The sequence below is a fragment of the Ranitomeya variabilis genome, chromosome 8 (assembly GCF_051348905.1).
Source record: "Ranitomeya variabilis isolate aRanVar5 chromosome 8, aRanVar5.hap1, whole genome shotgun sequence".
NCBI lineage: Eukaryota > Metazoa > Chordata > Amphibia > Anura > Dendrobatidae > Ranitomeya > Ranitomeya variabilis.
Window position 1 is genome coordinate 8715671 of NC_135239.1, and position 22075 is coordinate 8737745.

Here is a 22075-nt window from a genome sequence, read left to right on the forward strand (position 1 = left end):
GAATTGCCGGAGTTTATATCTAGGGTTAGTCTGTTAGTCCAGCCTCACTTTGGGCTTGATGATTTGTTACATTCAAATTCTGCAGGTTTTCTCAAATTTGGATTGGAAGTCAATTTAAATCTAATTTATTTAATGCAAATTGAATGAGATGAGATTGGCGTTAATATAATATATTATATTTTATTATAATGAGATCTCCCAACCCAAATGATTAAAAAACAACAAAATATCAAACTCACCTGGCCTCTCATCTGTCCCTGCTGCCGCAGCTCCCCATCGGACCTCCACTGGATTCTTAGGGCACCTGCTCCAACCAGGTGCAAACTTCCCCTTCACTCTTCCTAAAGCATCTGCTCCAACCAGGTGCAATCTTCCTCTTCCCTCTTCCTAAGGCATCTGCTCCAACCAGGTGCAATCTTCCTCTTCCCTCTTCCTAAAGCATCTGCTCCAACCAGGTGCAATCTTCCTCTTCCCTCTTCCTAAAGCATCTATTCCAACCAGGTGCAGTCTTCCTCTTCCCTCTTCCTAAAGCATCTATTCCAACCAGGTGCAGTCTTCCTCTTCCCTCTTCCTAAGGCATCTGCTCCAACCAGGTGCAGTCTTCCTCTTCCCTCTTCCTAAAGCATCTGCTCCAACCAGGTGCAGTCTTCCTCTTCCCTCTTCCTAAAGCATCTGCTCCAACCAGGTGCAGTCTTCCTCTTCCCTCTTCCTAAAGCATCTGCTCCAACCAGGTGCAATCTTCCTCTTCCCTCTTCCTAAGGCATATGCTCCAACCAGGTGCAGTCTTCCTCTTCCCTCTTCCTAAAGCATCTGCTCCAACCAGGTGCAATCTTCCTCTTCCCTCTTCCTAAAGCATCTGCTCCAACCAGGTGCAATCTTCCTCTTCCCTCTTCCTAAAGCATCTATTCCAACCAGGTGCAGTCTTCCTCTTCCCTCTTCCTAAAGCATCTATTCCAACCAGGTGCAGTCTTCCTCTTCCCTCTTCCTAAGGCATCTGCTCCAACCAGGTGCAGTCTTCCTCTTCCCTCTTCCTAAAGCATCTGCTCCAACCAGGTGCAGTCTTCCTCTTCCCTCTTCCTAAAGCATCTGCTCCAACCAGGTGCAGTCTTCCTCTTCCCTCTTCCTAAAGCATCTGCTCCAACCAGGTGCAATCTTCCTCTTCCCTCTTCCTAAGGCATATGCTCCAACCAGGTGCAGTCTTCCTCTTCCCTCTTCCTAAAGCATCTGCTCCAACCAGGTGCAATCTTCCTCTTCCCTCTTCCCTCTTCCTAAGGCATCTATTCCAACCTGGCGCAGTCTCTACTTCCCTCTTAGTGGACTGGTCACATAAGATATTGCTCATCATCACGTCAGAACGTGCACCAAGACCTAGTCAGTGCTGGAGAGAAAAGGAGATCAGCTCCAGAACAGAGCGGTGGAGAAAACCAGAATTATTGTTTTTAACCGCTTCCGGGCACATATCAATCCAGCAACGTGGCAGCCAGCAGGCCACTATTTTGTATGAATTGTACAAACTATATTCCCCAAATCTTAGATTTGATAGAATCCACAAATTTGTGCAAATTCGAAACAATTCTTCTTCAACACATATTTGGTCGTCCTTAATATTTGTATATTTTTAATGTTGTGTATTTAGCTCATTATTGTCATTTTTACATACAGGATTGAAGAAGTTCTCTGCTGCTTATATTCCTCAATATTGACATTGCAACACCAAGAAGGAGGAATGGTGGTGAATGATGGAGATCACTGGATGGAGACTTCACTGATCTGCAAATGATGAAAATGGAAACTTAAACTTACAAACCATCCCAATTACTCCAGTCTGGAGTCTGATCCTTGTGCAGAAATCCCGGCATTTCCAGACTCGGCTGCTGTCATGTCACTGAGGTTATTATGGTTCTGCCTCTTATTGTACAAATCCTCAGGATCTGCTGCCGGTAGCTCCTGTGTGATCACAAGCCAATGACGTCCCCAATGTGCTTGATGGAGACAAGTCCAGTGATGCTACCGGCATCTGCTATTTGATCACCGACCAATGACGTCCCCAATGTGCTTGATGGAGACAAGTCTGGAGATGCTGCAATCACAGGAGCAGGAGCAGGCGTCTCACAGTAGTGGGAGGAACATGTGGCCTGGAGTTGTCATGTGGGAAAATGGCTCCTGGACACTTTGGAGTAATGGCCGCACCACTCCTTCCACCACCAAATCAATGTAGCACTGAGCTGTTAATGTACCCGTACTGAAGAATAGAGGGGTTTCGGCTATTGTAATTTATGCCTCCCCACTCTATGATCCAGGCGTAGGATCGGTGTGACGAACCCCTCGTGAAAACCTTCAGATTGATCCTACACCACCGCTCTCAAAAGTCATCATGGTGGAGGTCAAGATGGCAATGGCGGCTGGAATGGAGGTTTGCCCTCTCCAGAGATGGCTCCCAGTTCAGTTTTTTATTAGGTGCAGGGATTGGGCAACAGTATGAAGAGACCTTCACGAGGGACCGTCACACCAATTCTACTCCCAGGATTGTAGTGTAATGTATGATAGCTATATAGGTACCGTATGTTTGATGTTCAGGAAAGCCTGGGAGAACTTCTGTGAGGGCTATTTTTGCAGAAATACTGGTTACTATCCATCTTTTGAGAAAAATAAATAACAAAAAATGGATTTGACAGAAGACTCAAGTAGAAGAGCAGAGGGGCAGCTGCAGAAATGATCAAGTTCTGATGTATGGATGATGGATATAGACCCAGACTTGGTTCCAGTTCCTCTTAAGTCCTAAGTGCCTGGATATAGAAAAAGCCACTGTGAAGGTTTCTCTGCCCGATCTATCAGCGAATTGAAGATACAGAAGCAGACTATTGATCTGTTAAGATTTGGTTTCCACTTATACAATTAGTCAGGAGTGAATTTATACACAGGGTGCGGTGGTATCTAGAAAGCCGCTGTGATCAATATTCCTAGAAGGAAGAGGCCGCCTGCACACATTCACATAAATCTTTGCTGTTGTTACACTTGTTAGTTTGTGTCTACACTTTATATTGTGTCATTCAATAATAAGTGCAGGAAATTGTGAACATGATATATAAGTATTACATCGACTGTCCGGGATCCGAACAGCATAGAGCGTGAATCCTGCTCCTGTCCACAGAGGTTCATGATGATTTCTGTCCAACCAGATCCAGACTTACGGGGTGTACAGTGTAGAGAAGAAGGCACCTATACGAGAACCTGCTGCTTATCTACTGAGTGACACAGTGCCTGTCAGGGGGGACAAATCAGGCATCATATGGACAGCCAGTTCTGTATTGTTGATGTATTGGAAGCAGAAAAAAAGGGCAAAGATCTGAATGAGCATCTCCAAAATAACAGGTATTATGGGGTGTTCAAGGCTTACAGTGGATCTTGTGGGGTGTTCCCGACACTGGCGAACATAGACAGATGACATTATGCACAATTTTACTGGCTTCGGGGCTGGTAGAGGCTGTCTTACTTCTTGGGCCCCTGGACGGCTGCATAGGTTGCACCAATGATATGTTCGGTATATGACAGGTCTTGGGTCTTGTAAAGTGCTCAAAGGATCTTGTGGGATGTTTCCATTATACATAAGGTCTTGTGGGGAGTTCCTTGTAAGCAACAGCTATTTTGGGGTGTTCTTTGAATACAACAGGTCCTTTTGGGTGTTCCCGGTACAAGGCAGGTCTTGTGGAGTGTTCCCGGTACACGGCACGTCTTGTGGGGTGTTCCTGGTACACGGCAGATCTTGTGGGGTGTTCCCGGTATGAGGCAGGTCTTGTGGGGTGTTCCCGGTATAAGGTGGGTCTTGTGGGGTGTTTCCTGTACATGGAAGGTCTTGTGGGGTATTCCTGGTATACAGCAGTTCTTGTGGGGTGTTCCTGGTATACGGCAGGTCTTGTGGGATGTTCCCAGCATACGGCAGGTCTTATGGCATGTTCCCGGTATATGGCAGGTCTTGTGGGGTGTTCCCGGTATACGGCAGGTCTTGTGGGGTGTTCCTGGTATACAGCGGGTCTTGTGGGGTGTTTCCTGTATATGGAAGGTCTTGTGGGGTTTTCCTGGTATACAGCAGTTCTTGTGGGGTGTTCCTGGTATATGGCAGGTCTTGTGGGGTGTTCCTGGTATACAGCGGGACTTGTGGGGTGTTTCCTGTATATGGCAGGTCTTATGGGATGTTTCCTGTACATGGAAGGTCTTGTGGGGTGTTCCTGGTATACAGTTCTTGTGGGGTGTTCCTGGTATACGGCAGGTCTTGTGGGGTGTTCCTGGTATACAGCGGGACTTGTGGGGTGTTTCCTCTATATGGCAGGTCTTATGGGGTGTTTCCTGTACATGGAAGGTCTTGTGGGGTGTTCCTGGTATACGGCAGGTCTTGTGGGGTGTTCCCAGCATACGGCAGGTCTTGTGGCATGTTCCTGGTATATGGCAGGTCTTGTGGGGTGTTCCCGGTATACGGCAGGTCTTGTGGAGTGTTCCCGGTATACGGCAGGTCTTGTGGGGTGTGTTCCTTGTATACAGCAGGTCTTGTGGGGTGTTCCTGGTATACGGCAGGTCTTGTGGGGTGTTTCCTGTTTACAGCAGGTCTTGTGGGGTGTTCCTGGTATACGGCAGGTCTTGTGGGGTTTTTCTGGTATACGGCAGGTCTTGTGTGTTGTTCTCTGTATACGGCAGGTCTTGTGGGGTGTTCCCAGTATACAGCAGGTCTGGTGGGGTGTTCCTGGTATACAGCGGGTCTTGTGGGGTGTTTCCTGTATATGGCAGGTCTTGTGGGGTGTTCCCGGTATACGGCAGGTCTTGTGGGGTGTTCCTGGTATACAGCGGGTCTTGTGGGGTGTTTCCTGTATATGGAAGGTCTTGTGGGGTGTTCCTGGTATACAGCAGTTCTTGTGGGGTGTTCCTGGTATACGGCAGGTCTTGTGGGGTGTTTCCTGTATACAGCAGGTCTTGTGGGGTGTTCCTGGTATACGGCAGGTCTTGTGGGGTGTTCCTGGTATACAGCGGGTCTTGTGGGGTGTTTCCTGTATATGGCAGGTCTTGTGTGGTGTTCCCGGTATACGGCAGGTCTTGTGGGGTGTTCCTGGTATACAGCGGGTCTTGTGGGGTGTTTCCTGTATATGGAAAGTCTTGTGGGGTTTTCCTGGTATACAGCAGTTCTTGTGGGGTGTTCCTGGTATATGGCAGGTCTTGTGGGGTGTTCCTGGTATACAGCGGGACTTGTGGGGTGTTTCCTGTATATGGCAGGTCTTATGGGGTGTTTCCTGTACATGGAAGGTCTTGTAGGATGTTCCTGGTATACAGCAGTTCTTGTGGGGTGTTCCTGGTATACGGCAGGTCTTGTGGGGTGTTCCTGGTATACAGCGGGACTTGTGGGGTGTTTCCTGTATATGGCAGGTCTTATGGGGTGTTTCCTGTACATGGAAGGTCTTGTAGGGTGTTCCTGGTATACAGCAGTTCTTGTGGGTTGTTCCTGGTATACGGCAGGTCTTGTGGGGTGTGTTGTGAATTAGACTTTTTGGCTCCCTCTTGTGGTTACTAGTGATATGACTCTGGGATTGTCTTTCCTCTGTTTGGCACCCACCTGGGCCGTTAGTCCAGGGGTGTTGCTATATAAACTTCCTGGATCCTTAGTCCAGTGCCTGGCATCGTTGTAATCAGATCCTTTCTGTTTGCTCCTGTCTGCTGATCCTGGTTCGTGCAAAATTAAGCTAAGTCCTGCTTCTTTGTTTTTTGGTTATTTGCTTTGCTCTTATTTTTGTCCAGCTTGTACTAAATGTGATTCCTGACTTTGCTGGAAGCTCTAGGGGGCTGGTGTTCTCCCCCCGGGCCGTTAGACGGTTCGGGGGTTCTTGAATATCCAGCGTGGATATTTTGATAGGGTTTTTGCTGACCATATAAGTCATCTTACTATATTCTGCTATTAGCTAGTGGGCCTCTCTTTGCTAAATACCTAGCTCATTCTTACGTTTGTCTTTTCCTCTTACCTCACCGTTATTATTTGTTGGGGGCTTGTATCCAACTTTTGGGGTCTTTTCTCTGGAGGCAAGAAAGGTCTTTCTTTTCCCTTCTAGGGTTAGTTAGTTCTCCGGCTGGCGCGAGACGTCTAGAACCAACGTAGGCACGTTCCCCGGCTGCTGCTATTTGTGGTGCTAGGATTAGATATATGGTCAGCTCAGTTACCACTGCCCTATGAGCTGGTTTTTTGTGTTTGCAGACTTAGTAATTATTTCTGAGACCCTCTGCCATTGGGGTCATAACAGGGGTGTTCCTGGTATACAGCGGGACTTGTGGGGTGTTTCCTATATATGGCAGGTCTTATGGGGTGTTTCCTGTACATGGAAGGTCTTGTGGGGTGTTCCTGGTATACGGCAGTTCTTGTGGGGTGTTCCTTGTATACGGCAGGTCTTGTGGGGTGTTCCCAGCATACGGCAGGTCTTGTGGCATGTTCCCGGTATATGGCAGGTCTTGTGGGGTGTTCCCGGTATACGGCAGGTCTTGTTGGGTGTTCCCGGCATACGGCAGGTCTTGTGGGGTGTGTTCCTTGTATACAGCAGGTCTTGTGGGGTGTTCCTGGTATACGGCAGGTCTTGTGGGGTGTTTCCTGTATACAGCAGGTCTTGTGGGGTGTTCCTGGTATACGGCAGGTCTTGTGGGGTGTTTCCTGTATACAGCAGGTCTTGTGGGGTGTTCCTGGTATACGGCAGGTCTTGTGGGGTGTTCCTGGTATACGGCAGGTCTTGTGGGGTGTTTCCTGTATACAGCAGGTCTTGTGGGGTGTTCCTGGTATACGGCAGGTCTTGTGGGGTGTTCCTGGTATACGGCAGGTCTTGTGGGTTGTTCTCTGTATACGGCAGTTCTTGTGGGGTGTTCCCGGTATAACCTGCAGATATGGGCGTAATCTGTAGGTTACAGCATTACTAACCTGCTCGGCACCCGCACTTACCTGAATGTTGCATGTAGAAAATTAACTTTATTCTTCCTGGCAGTGTTCAGGTTTCAGTAATGGGAAGGCGCTCCCGTCATTGTTCTGATTATAGAGAGTGGCTGTAACTGCGCCCCCGGCCCTGACTGACATCCAGCTGTAATGCAGAGCGAGTGCCAATCAGGGCTAGGTGTGCGGTTACAGCCGTCGCTCTCTATACTTAGAACGATGATGGGAGCACCTTCCCGTGACTGAAACCTGAACACTGCTGGTGGAATAAAATTCATTTTCTCCATGCAGCGTCCACGTAAGTGCGGGCACCGGCAGGTTAGTAATGTAACTTGCAGGTTAATAACATTTTTTCACGTGACAGCTTCCCTTTTGCAGGCGATAGGGTTATGCGTTACCTTGGCTTTTTGATGTGTGTGGAGTGAAGGCTAACCACTGATCCAACAGAAAGCGATTGTAGCATAAACTGCTGAACAAGTCTGGGCAGCGCGCCCAGTGCCCATGATGACCCTTGTTCACTATCACAAGAGCTTTCACTTGCCAAGGGAGCATCAGACCTGAATCATGGAGCAGTGGAAGAAGGTGACCTGGTCTGATTAATCACCCTTACATCATGTGTATGGCCGGGTGTCCATGCGTCACTTACATGGGAAACAGTTGCCACAAAGTTGCACTATGGAAAGAAGACAAGGTGGTGTGATGGGGCAATGCTCTGCAGTATGTGAAGGGGTGTACATAAAGCAAGGAGGACCAAGGCAAGAAAAAAGAAATAGGCCTGAGACGTAACTGCAAAAGTCCTGATAGCAAATCTTACAACCATCATTTGCCATTAGGCCTTGAGTTCTTCCGAGCAGTAGAGGGTCCATGGGGCAACTGCAACCTTTCCTTGTAGCTGCCCCTCAATAAGCCCCCAGTCTAGTCCTACAAGAGCCCTTCCCTGACCAAGAAGATAAGTGACTGGTTCTAATTTTGTACCATACTTTATCGGTCATAATTCTTCAGCTAGGTCCAATGTGGGAAAAGTACAAGGGATCTGCATGAATGGGCCCCTTCTCTCTGTGGGGCCCCGTGTAGCCACATGCATTCCCTCTATGTAAACATGTGATCTGAAGTTAATATTTCATCTTTTGTTCTTTCACATAAGTCCTCTACTGGAGATCATTGCTGTGATCGGCAGAGGCGCAGGTTCCAGGCCTTGGACGTCACGGTATTTTGCATGGACCGTATTGACACCTGGATGAGTGATATCCGAGCCTCTGCAGCAAGTGACTTATAAATCAAGTGCCGAATTCAAGGTTTCTGCCAAAACTTCTCACACTGCATTTATGTAAAACAGATCCCTGCAAAAGACGAGAACGCGGTGAATAATCCCCTGACGTCTATCAATCAGCGAGTGACGTGAGAGACTCCAGTGCTTTTCTCAGTAAATTAATGAAGGTTTGCATTACACGGGTAATGGCGCATCACCGCATCCTAAAGGAGTTGCGCTCCTCGTTTAGTTCATTGTTGACTTTCAGGTGCAATTTTTTTTTTCTTACTTTTTGTATTTTGTGCTGAAAGTTTTGGCCTCCACATGTCTGGCTTAGGCTACTTTCACACTAGCGTCATACGACGCAGGTTGCAAGGCGACGTGCCGACGTACCGACGCATACTGTGAAAAAAAACACAATGGGGGCAGCGGATGCAGTTTTACAACGCATCCGCTGCCCCATAGTGATGTCCTTGGAGGCGTGGGCGGCGTTCCGGCCGCGCATGCGCGGTCGGAAATGGCGGACACGACGCACAAAAAAACGTTACATGTAACGTTTTTTTGTGCCGACGGTCCACCACAACACGACGCATCCGTCGCACGATGGATGCAACGTGTGGCAATCCGTCACAATGCGTCGCTAATGCAAGTGTATAGAGAAAAAACACATCCTGCAGGCAATTTTGCAGGATGCGTTTTTTCACCAAAACGACGCATTGCGGCATGCGTCGTACGACGCTAGTGGGAAAGCACCCTTATGAATTTAGCTTACTTTTTATAGTAGCCTAAAGCCTATCGTTGGCAGTTTGTAGCACTCACGTAGATGAGCTTCACTTCCCGAAACATTTACCTACATGACACATCATATGTCGGATTTAGCCCTCTGGTTATCATCTGAGTCAAGGCTCTTCTAGAAAATCCTTAAAAGAAATGGAAAGTCATGATCCAAAGATGGGGATCTGGTGTATAACGGGACCTTGTGCCATGAGAATCTCTTCAGTAGACTCATTTCCAGTTTTTAGGAACAACATGCTGGTATCTGTGGTGTTCTTACTGCCAGCTTCTAAGGACATGTCACAAATGTGTTGTCAACTTTCATGGACGGCTCTCCACAAGGACCTTGAATTGCAGAAGGCAAATGCCCCCTTTCCAGATCACAGCTCCCCAAAACCTTGTTGGCTGTCTGGTCAATATGAATGAAATATCAGGTGGTACCTGATGAAGGAGCATCCACTTGTCGTGCAGGAGAGTGTCCCAGAAGCATTGGCTTTTACTAGAACTTTGCAAAGCCTAGGAGATTTGCCAACACTTCCCAGACCCTGTGAGCTCTTCCCTTTTCTTGTGGAGGCATTCAGACATCCTGGAAGAGTTGACAAGTGTGCACAAGTGGAGCACCTGCTAGGGGCGTGGGGTACTCTGGCCGGGTCCGACGGTTCTTAAGGGGTGGTCACGGCAGCAGTGACCCGGTTCGTGGTCCTGGGCATCCAGTAAAAGTCAATTAAAGGTAAATAAAGTTTATAAGCTATTAGTTCGTGACACCACCCGTGGTGCTTGGCAATAGAGAAATGGCTGACGCTGTGTTTCATGTCCACTGAAGCAGATGGTAACGCAGCACTAGTTCTCCTCTAGTTTGGGGGCCGGTTCCCCCACTGCGACCTGGTCCTTTCGCCCGATGATGGTCGGCGTGGATTCGGGCATCCAGAGTGGAATCCTCACTTCCCTGGCCCCTAGGACCCCTTCTTTCCTTCCTTCTTTCCAGGAGCTTCTCTCAGACACTTCCTCTCACTGCTCTCTCCTCTCTCTCACTAACTAACTCCTCCCTCTTGTTTAAATGACAACTCCTCTAACTGTCACTCTCTCCACCCACACCCTCTACCTAGTTCCCCCTCCAGCTTGAGATGGGCCCTCCCTCTATAGGGTCCGCCCAGATCCCCTGGCCTGGAGTGATGTGGTGTTGGATGCTAGTGTGGGTCTCGGGTAGTGCCCCCTCCTTGCCCGAGAGCGGAGTACCACACCTCTGGCTGAGGTGCAGTACCTCTGTGGTGACTGGACCTTCAGGGACACCACATTCCCCCCCATTAAACACAGCACGTCCGCAGGCTGGAACAGAGTAAAATAGATGTTAAAAAACACACAAATATTTTTCTGAATGCATTCAAACATGTAAAACAATTACCTTAAATAGGTAACTATTTCTTCTCTTTCTGGGAGATATTTCACACTTGAATGTTGCATAAAAAAATAACAATAACCTAAAACAGAGCATTAGTTTCAATAAAACTTTCTCAATCAAGTTCAATAAATTACAGTGTGGTCCCGAGCTGGGTATTCTTCTCACTGTCCTTAGTGCAATATGGGGGAACCCGTCTCAAACCCCCAACGTAGGCTTTGGGCGTGGCTACAGGGCATAGCTGGTCACCTCAATGGACCACTTTTTGGCCACGCCAGACTGTTTTTGTTCTTTGGTCTTCTGTTAAAGACATAGAGTGTCCTACTCGCACTCTAAAGGGGTAATGTAAAAACAACAAGGAGCACATTAAGTGCTAACTTTGTACAGTAAAAGTCCTGGCCATTCACTGTACATGACCACTCTGTCTCTGCATTAACTAGACTTAACAAGACCTAACCACAATACCTTTAACAAAACCTAACCAGGTTTACTTAACTATTTACAGTTATGTTCTGTCACCTCTTACTTCTTCTTTCAGGGCAGGTCCTCAGGCCTGCAATCTACTGGCTGGGGAAGTTCTGGCTCCTGTGTCACACTTGGTAACTCAAATGGATTATGCCCTACCACCAGGGTCTGGGTAACCTGTGTGTGCACTGTTGCTATTGCTGTTGCTGTTGCAGGGTACGGTGCAGCAGCTGATGTTGAGGCCTCTGATTGTCTTTCTGGACTGGCAGCCACTGGCCTGAGTGCCTTGCGCATCTATGGGCATTTCCGTATTTAAGGGCATACCACCCCTTTTCACCCCAGTGTTGTGTGTAGGTAACTGGGTCTCCTGGCATAGGTCACGATCTGGGTGTCCTTCCAGAAGGTGTTCCTCTACATCCCACCGGGTGACAAAAATTTTTGAGACCGTTCCGGGCTCCTTGATGAATCTCCAGCCTTTCTTTAGCTTAAAGGAAACCACGGTGCCCTGTCTCAGTGGATCCCGGTCAGAGTATCTAGCTTTGCGGGCCTTGGCCTTCCTGTTCCTGTCCTCCATGGCCCTCTGCCGGGCTTAGCGCTCTTCCTCCTCCTGCTCCATCTTGAGCACCCAATATTCTTCCTAGCTAATGATCTCTAAACTGCCCCCCTCCATCTGGGCATCCCCAGGGAACCCCATTAAATCAGTTCCTGTGCGTTCACAGTGGAAAGCCATCCATCCTCCGCACTCCTCCTGGGCATACGGATAGGTTGCAGCAGCACTGCCATTTGGTCCTCGATGTCTGATATCTAGTCCCAGGCTAGATTTTTGCATGCCTGGCTGGGCTTAAGAGCTGACGGGGGTTTCAATGGGCCTACCAGGGTCTCCTCGGTCATTGAGGTAGGGTTGGTCACAGTACCTGCATATGTTGTTTCTCCGATGCCGGCCTCCTCCTCCTCCTTCGCTGGGGTCAGGGATGCTGGCATGAGGCCGCCTCCGCTCGCACACTTTCTCCAACAAGGTCTCCTTCCACGCCAACACCGTGGTGATCTGTGACCGCAGGAGCTGGCGGCTCAGCTCCTCCAACTCTGCTCCAAAGAACTACGGGTCCATGGTAGGCTGCTGGTCTTGGTTCCCATCCTGCTGGCTGGGGGAGTCCACCACTTGCACCCCACGCTCTTTGACATCTTGCTTGCTGGGTTCTCTGCCGCGCCCGCGAGCTGTTGCCGCTCTCTCCTTCGTGGGCGGTTCCGTCTTCTTTTTCCCGCCAGCCACATTAGGAGGTGGATCCGTCTCACTGATAGACACGTTCCTTTTTCATTGAAGTCTTTACAATGGGTGGGTACGGCTTTTTGTGCCATTGGCAACCCGGCCCACGATAAGTGCACAGGACCCAGTTTACCGGGTCATCACATCCTGTTGGTAATGCCAAAATGGAGAGCCCGCTATGGTCTTGGGGCACTCGGGCTGGGTCCGATGGTTCTTAAGGGGATGCTTATGGCAGCAGTGACCCGGTCTGTGGCCCTTGGCATCCAATAAAAGTCAATTAAAGGGGAAGAAAGTTTATAACGGGTTAGTTCGTGACGCCACCCATCATGCTTGGCAATAGAGAAATGGCCGACCCTGCATTTCAGGTCCACTGGGGCAGATGGTGGCACAGAAGAGATGTTTCAGCTCTCCACGGGTAGAGCTAGGCCCCAGGGCAGTTAAAGAGTTAAAGTTAATGATGGTGAATGTTGTGATGCAGGGCAGGTGATGCAGTAGTAATTCAGAGGACACAGCAGGGTGCAGTTTCCACACTTTACTCACAGTTCTTATATGCAGTCCCCAGCTGGATGCTCTGTCCTCCGGCTCTGTGGTCCAGCCAGCTCTCAGGCAAATTGGGGTTCACTTTCCCAAGACCCCCTTTCTTATGTGCCTTCCCTGGCCGTCTCTCTGCGCTGGCTTCGCCCTCCTGCACTGCACCTCACACACAGTGTCCCAAGCCAGCAGCCTCGGATCCTGTTGGGCGACTTCCTCCTGGTCTCCTTGATCCGATGTGGCTTCCTTTTTGGCGAATGTGTGTGGCTGTGGCCCCTAGGACCCCTTCCTTCTCTCAGGAGCTTCTCTAATACACTCCCTCTCTCCTCTCTCTCACTAACTCTTCCCTCTTGTTTCCATGACAACTCCTGTCACTCTCTCCACCCACACCCTCTACCTAGTTCACCCTCCAGCCTGAGATGGGGCCCTCCCTCAACAGGGTCCGCCCAGATCCCCTGGCTTGGAGTGAGGTGGTGTTGGATGCTAGTGTGGGTCTCGGGTAGTGCCCCCTCCTTGCCTGAGAGCGGAGTACCACACCTCTGGCTGAGGTGCAGTACCTCTGTGGTGACTGGACCTTCAGGGGCACCACACATGTGTACATCGTAGGTGTCACGGGTTTACTGCGACAGAGAGGAGAAATCAGACGCTGCGGTCTTCTGGCTCCTCTCTGTCATGATAAATCCATGACAACAGGGATGTAACTAGAATTCATAAGGCCTCCAACAAAATGAGATGGACCCCAACATCCAACCACAGTAAACGGAAACACAACCAAATTACAAATTCTAAAATAGTAGCTAAACTTTTTAAAAATTTATACATCAGTCTTTGTCATGTACCCAATTACCTTATTTTGCTTCCTTTTCTATAGAAAACTGTGCTGAAAGTGCTGCTTTAACTGCCTCGTTGTTAGGCTCACCTGCTGAGGATCCTCTAGGCCTCAGGTCTGGGTGAGCACATGGACCCCAGGTGTTGATGAAGCAAGCAGGAAGGCTCTTGGGGAGCAAGGACATGGCCCACTCAGGAGAAGCTGGACGGATAAAGTGGAACCTAACAGGGATGGAAAAAAGGGAAAGCACAGAATGAACAGAAGGTGGAGCACGCCAAACAGAGGTCTAGATCTCAATCCAAAAGTGTGTGTACTGACCAAAGGGTCTGAATACTTGTGACCATGGGGTATTTCATTTTTTTTCTTTTATTAAATTTGCAAAAGTTTCTACAGCTGTGTTTTTTTTCTAGACAAGATGGGGGACAGAGTGTACATTAATGAGAAAAAAAAAGAACTTTTTTGAACTTACCAAATGGCTGCAATGAAACAAAGAGAGAAAAATGTCAAGTGGTCTGAATAATTTTCATATCCACATCACATTGTAGGGCGCTGACATCACATTGCAGGGCACTGACGTCACATTGTAGGGCACTGACATCACATTGCAGGGCGCTGACATCACATTGTAGGGCGCTGACATCACATTGTAGGGCGCTGACGTCACATTGTAGGGCGCTGACGTCACATTGTAGGGCGCTGACGTCACATTGTAGGGCACTGACATCACATTGTAGGGCGCTGACATCACATTGTAGGGCGCTGACGTCACATTGTAGGGCGCTGACATCACATTGTAGGGCACTGACGTCACATTGTAGGGCGCTGACATCACATTGTAGGGCGCTGACGTCACATTGTAGGGCACTGACGTCACATTGTAGGGCGCTGACGTCACATTGTAGGGCGCTGACGTCACATTGTAGGGCGCTGACGTCACATTGTAGGGCGCTGACGTCACATTGTAGGGCACTGACATCACATTGTAGGGCGCTGACATCACATTGTAGGGCGCTGACGTCACATTGTAGGGCGCTGACATCACATTGTAGGGCACTGACGTCACATTGTAGGGCGCTGACATCACATTGTAGGGCGCTGACGTCACATTGTAGGGCGCTGACGTCACATTGTAGGGCACTGACATCACATTGCAGGGCACTGACATCACATTGTAGGGCACTGACGTCACATTGTAGGGTGCTGACATCACATTGTAGGGTGCTGACATCACATTGTAGGGCGCTGACATCACATTGTAGGGCGCTGACATCACATTGTAGGGCGCTGACGTCACATTGTAGGCCACTGACGTCACATTGCAGGGCGCTGACATCACATTGCAGGGCACTGACGTCACATTGCAGGGCGCTGACGTCACATTGCAGGGCGCTGACGTCACATTGCAGGGCACTGACGTCACATTGTAGGGCGCTGACATCACATTGTAGGGCGCTGACATCACATTGTAGGGCGCTGACATCACATTGTAGGGCGCTGACATCACATTGTAGGGCGCTGACATCACATTGTAGGGCGCTGACATCACATTGTAGGGCGCTGACATCACATTGTAGGGCGCTGACATCACATTGTAGGGCACTGACATCACATTGTAGGGCGCTGATGTCACATTGTAGGGCGCTGACATCACATTGCAGGGCACTGACGTCACATTGCAGGGCGCTGACGTCACATTGTAGGGCGCTGACGTCACATTGTAGGGCGCTGACATCACATTGTAGGGCGCTGACGTCACATTGTAGGGCGCTGACATCACATTGTAGGGCGCTGATGTCACATTGTAGGGCGCTGACATCACATTGCAGGGCGCTGACGTCACATTGTAGGGCGCTGACATCACATTGTAGGGCGCTGACGTCACATTGTAGGGCACTGACATCACATTGTAGGGCGCTGACGTCACATTGTAGGGCACTGACATCACATTGTAGGGCGCTGACGTCACATTGTAGGGTGCTGACATCACATTGTAGGGCGCTGACATCACATTGTAGTGCACTGACATCACATTGCAGGGCACTGACGTCACATTGTAGAGCGCTGACATCACATTGTAGGGCACTGACATCACATTGTAGGGCGCTGACATCACATTGTAGGGCACTGACATCACATTGTAGGGCGCTGACATCACATTGTAGGGCGCTGACGTCACATTGTAGGGCGCTGACGTCACATTGTAGGGCGCTGACATCACATTGTAGGGCGCTGACGTCACATTGTAGGGCACTGACGTCACATTGCAGGGCACTGACGTCACATTGCAGGGCGCTGACATCACATTGTAGGGCGCTGACATCACATTGTAGGGCGCTGACGTCACATTGTAGGGCGCTGACATCACATTGTAGGGCGCTGACATCACATTGTAGGGCGCTGACGTCACATTGTAGGGCGCTGACATCACATTGTAGGGCCCTGACATCACATTGTAGGGCGCTGACATCACATTGTAGGGCGCTGACGTCACATTGTAGGGCGCTGACGTCACATTGTAGGGCGCTGACATCACATTGTAGGGCGCTGACATCACATTGTAGGGCGCTGACATCACATTGTAGGGCGCTGACGTCACATTGTAGGGCGCTGACGTCACATTGTAGGGCGCTGACATCACATTGTAGGGCGCTGACATCACATTGTAGGGCGCTGACATCACATTGTAGGGCGCTGACATCACATTGTAGGGCGCTGACATCACATTGTAGGGCGCTGACGTCACATTGTAGGGCGCTGACGTTACATTGTAGGGCGCTGACGTCACATTGTAGGGCGCTGACATCACATTGTAGGGCGCTGACATCACATTGTAGGGCACTGACATCACATTGTAGGGCGCTGACATCACATTGTAGGGCGCTGACGTCACATTGTAGGGCGCTGACGTCACATTGTAGGGCGCTGACATCACATTGTAGGGCGCTGACATCACATTGTAGGGCGCTGACATCACATTGTAGGGCGCTGACATCACATTGTAGGGCGCTGACGTCACATTGTAGGGCGCTGACGTCACATTGTAGGGCGCTGACATCACATTGTAGGGCGCTGACGTCACATTGTAGGGCGCTGACGTCACATTGCAGGGCGCTGACGTCACATTGCAGGGCGCTGACATCACATTGTAGGGCGCTGACGTCACATTGTAGGGTGCTGACGTCACATTGTAGGGCGCTGACATCACATTGTAGGGCACTGACATCACATTGTAGGGCGCTGACGTCACATTGTAGGGCGCTGACATCACATTGTAGGGCGCTGACATCACATTGTAGGGCGCTGACGTCACATTGTAGGGCGCTGACGTCACATTGTAGGGCGCTGACGTCACATTGTAGGGCGCTGACATCACATTGTAGGGCGCTGACATCACATTGTAGGGCGCTGACATCACATTGTAGGGCGCTGACATCACATTGTAGGGCGCTGACATCACATTGTAGGGCGCTGACGTCACATTGTAGGGCGCTGACGTTACATTGTAGGGCGCTGACGTCACATTGTAGGGCGCTGACGTCACATTGTAGGGCGCTGACGTCACATTGCAGGGCGCTGACGTCACATTGTAGGGCGCTGACGTCACATTGTAGGGCACTGACATCACATTGTAGGGCGCTGACATCACATTGTAGGGCGCTGACGTCACATTGTAGGGCGCTGACATCACATTGTAGGGCACTGACGTCACATTGTAGGGCGCTGACATCACATTGTAGGGCGCTGACGTCACATTGTAGGGCGCTGACGTCACATTGTAGGGCACTGACATCACATTGCAGGGCACTGACATCACATTGTAGGGCACTGACGTCACATTGTAGGGTGCTGACATCACATTGTAGGGTGCTGACATCACATTGTAGGGCGCTGACATCACATTGTAGGGCGCTGACATCACATTGTAGGGCGCTGACGTCACATTGTAGGCCACTGACGTCACATTGCAGGGCGCTGACATCACATTGCAGGGCACTGACGTCACATTGCAGGGCGCTGACGTCACATTGCAGGGCGCTGACGTCACATTGCAGGGCACTGACGTCACATTGTAGGGCGCTGACATCACATTGTAGGGCGCTGACATCACATTGTAGGGCGCTGACATCACATTGTAGGGCGCTGACATCACATTGTAGGGCGCTGACATCACATTGTAGGGCGCTGACATCACATTGTAGGGCGCTGACATCACATTGTAGGGCGCTGACATCACATTGTAGGGCGCTGACGTCACATTGTAGGGCGCTGATGTCACATTGTAGGGCGCTGACATCACATTGCAGGGCACTGACGTCACATTGCAGGGCGCTGACATCACATTGTAGGGCGCTGACGTCACATTGTAGGGCACTGACATCACATTGTAGGGCGCTGACGTCACATTGTAGGGCGCTGACATCACATTGTAGGGCGCTGACGTCACATTGTAGGGCACTGACATCACATTGTAGGGCGCTGACGTCACATTGTAGGGCACTGACATCACATTGTAGGGCGCTGACGTCACATTGTAGGGTGCTGACATCACATTGTAGGGCGCTGACATCACATTGTAGGGCACTGACATCACATTGCAGGGCACTGACGTCACATTGTAGAGCGCTGACATCACATTGTAGGGCACTGACATCACATTGTAGGGCGCTGACATCACATTGTAGGGCACTGACATCACATTGTAGGGCGCTGATGTCACATTGTAGGGCGCTGACGTCACATTGTAGGGCGCTGACGTCACATTGTAGGGCGCTGACGTCACATTGTAGGGCACTGACATCACATTGCAGGGCGCTGACATCACATTGTAGGGCGCTGACATCACATTGTAGGGTGCTGACATCACATTGTAGGGAGCTGATGTCACATTGTAGGGAGCTGATGTCACATTGTAGGGCGCTGACATCACATTGTAGGGCGCTGACATCACATTGTAGGGCACTGACATCACATTGTAGGGTGCTGACATCACATTGTAGGGCACTGACGTCACATTGTAGGGCGCTGACGTCACATTGCAGGGCACTGACGTCACATTGTAGGGCGCTGACGTCACATTGTAGGGCGCTGACATCACATTGTAGGGCGCTGACATCACATTGTAGGGCGCTGACATCACATTGTAGGGCACTGACATCACATTGTAGGGCGCTGACATCACATTGTAGGGCGCTGACATCACATTGTAGGGCGCTGACGTCACATTGTAGGGCGCTGACATCACATTGTAGGGCGCTGACATCACATTGTAGGGCGCTGACATCACATTGTAGGGCACTGACATCACATTGTAGGGCGCTGACGTCACATTGTAGGGCGCTGACGTCACATTGTAGGGCGCTGACATCACATTGTAGGGCACTGACATCACATTGTAGGGCGCTGACGTCACATTGTAGGGCGCTGACATCACATTGTAGGGCCCTGACATCACATTGTAGGGCGCTGACGTCACATTGTAGGGCGCTGACGTCACATTGTAGGGCGCTGACATCACATTGTAGGGCACTGACATCACATTGTAGGGCGCTGACGTCACATTGTAGGGCACTGACATCACATTGTAGGGCGCTGACGTCACATTGCAGGGCACTGACGTCACATTGTAGGGCGCTGACGTCACATTGTAGGGCGCTGACGTCACATTGTAGGGCGCTGACGTCACATTGTAGGGCACTGACATCACATTGTAGGGCGCTGACGTCACATTGTAGGGCGCTGACGTCACATTGTAGGGCGCTGACGTCACATTGTAGGGCGCTGACATCACATTGTAGGGCGCTGACATCACATTGTAGGGCGCTGACATCACATTGTAGGGCGCTGACATCACATTGTAGGGCGCTGACGTCACATTGTAGGGCGCTGACGTCACATTGTAGGGCGCTGACATCACATTGTAGGGCGCTGACGTCACATTGTAGGGCGCTGACGTCACATTGCAGGGCACTGACGTCACATTGCAGGGCGCTGACATCACATTGTAGGGCGCTGACATCACATTGTAGGGCGCTGACGTCACATTGTAGGGCGCTGACATCACATTGTAGGGCGCTGACATCACATTGTAGGGCGCTGACGTCACATTGTAGGGCGCTGACATCACATTGTAGGGCGCTGACATCACATTGTAGGGCGCTGACATCACATTGTAGGGCGCTGACGTCACATTGTAGGGCGCTGACGTCACATTGTAGGGCGCTGACATCACATTGTAGGGCGCTGACATCACATTGTAGGGCGCTGACATCACATTGTAGGGCGCTGACGTCACATTGTAGGGCGCTGACGTCACATTGTAGGGCGCTGACATCACATTGTAGGGCGCTGACATCACATTGTAGGGCGCTGACATCACATTGTAGGGCGCTGACATCACATTGTAGGGCGCTGACATCACATTGTAGGGCGCTGACGTCACATTGTAGGGCGCTGACGTTACATTGTAGGGCGCTGACGTCACATTGTAGGGCGCTGACATCACATTGTAGGGCGCTGACATCACATTGTAGGGCACTGACATCACATTGTAGGGCGCTGACATCACATTGTAGGGCGCTGACGTCACATTGTAGGGCGCTGACGTCACATTGTAGGGCGCTGACGTCACATTGTAGGGCGCTGACATCACATTGTAGGGCGCTGACATCACATTGTAGGGCGCTGACATCACATTGTAGGGCGCTGACGTCACATTGTAGGGCGCTGACGTCACATTGTAGGGCGCTGACATCACATTGTAGGGCGCTGACGTCACATTGTAGGGCGCTGACGTCACATTGCAGGGCGCTGACGTCACATTGCAGGGCGCTGACATCACATTGTAGGGCGCTGACGTCACATTGTAGGGTGCTGACGTCACATTGTAGGGCGCTGACATCACATTGTAGGGCACTGACATCACATTGTAGGGCGCTGACGTCACATTGTAGGGCGCTGACATCACATTGTAGGGCGCTGACATCACATTGTAGGGCGCTGACATCACATTGTAGGGCGCTGACGTCACATTGTAGGGCGCTGACGTCACATTGTAGGGCGCTGACATCACATTGTAGGGCGCTGACATCACATTGTAGGGCGCTGACATCACATTGTAGGGCGCTGACATCACATTGTAGGGCGCTGACATCACATTGTAGGGCGCTGACGTCACATTGTAGGGCGCTGACGTTACATTGTAGGGCGCTGACGTCACATTGTAGGGCGCTGACGTCACATTGTAGGGCGCTGACGTCACATTGCAGGGCGCTGACGTCACATTGCAGGGCGCTGACATCACATTGTAGGGCGCTGACATCACATTGTAGGGCGCTGACATCACATTGTAGGGCGCTGACATCACATTGTAGGGCGCTGACATCACATTGTAGGGCGCTGACATCACATTGTAGGGCGCTGACATCACATTGTAGGGCGCTGACATCACATTGTAGGGTGCTGACGTCACATTGTAGGGCGCTGACATCACATTGTAGGGCGCTGACGTCACATTGTAGGGCGCTGACGTCACATTGTAGGGCGCTGACATCACATTGTAGGGCGCTGATGTCACATTGTAGGGCGCTGACGTCACATTGCAGGGCGCTGACATCACATTGTAGGGCGCTGACGTCACATTGTAGGGCGCTGACGTCACATTGTAGGGCGCTGACGTCACATTGTAGGGCGCTGACATCACATTGTAGGGCACTGACGTCACATTGTAGGGTGCTGACGTCACATTGTAGGGCGCTGACGTCACATTGTAGGGCGCTGACGTCACATTGTAGGGCGCTGACATCACATTGTAGGGCGCTGACGTCACATTGTAGGGCGCTGACGTCACATTGTAGGGCGCTGACATCACATTGTAGGGCGCTGACGTCACATTGTAGGGCGCTGACGTCACATTGTAGGGCGCTGACGTCACATTGTAGGGTGCTGACATCACATTGTAGGGCGCTGACGTCACATTGTAGGGCGCTGACGTCACATTGTAGGGTGCTGACATCACATTGTAGGGCTCTGAATTCCAATTTTGCTATTCGGGAAGTTAGAATTTTTAATTGAGTTTTTCAGTTTAGAAGACTGAGCGGTCACATCCTCCTGATTATAGAGCCAGGGTTTCTCTACAGGTTATTTAAGAGTCGCGTCTCGTCTTCTCCTTGCACTAATTGGCCTTTTACCGGCTAACTCTTCATGTTTAGTGTCCTATTTACCATCCCGTGGATCGGCCATCGCCGCTCTTCTTTATGCCTCTTTCACGGTTCTTCTGAGACTTGATCTTGAATTTATTTAATGCACATTAGTCACAAGACGCAGAATCTCTCCTTCCCGTACTGCAAATTAAAAATGCATGCAGGAGACATGTAGTGATGCAGCAGAGCTGTGTTTGCTCACGTATCCCACACACACAGGGTTATTTCCTCGGCACACATTCAGTTACTGATGAGGAAAAAAGGAAAAAAGACTGAATGCAGACACTGGGAAAGCTCAGGTAATGAGGGGAGCACTACAAGCACCAGACAAGCCGTCCACTACCATCGACAACCAAGCAGGATAAGAGCAGACACAATTGGGAGTGCACTCCTGTATCAATACTCAGAACAAGATAACAATAA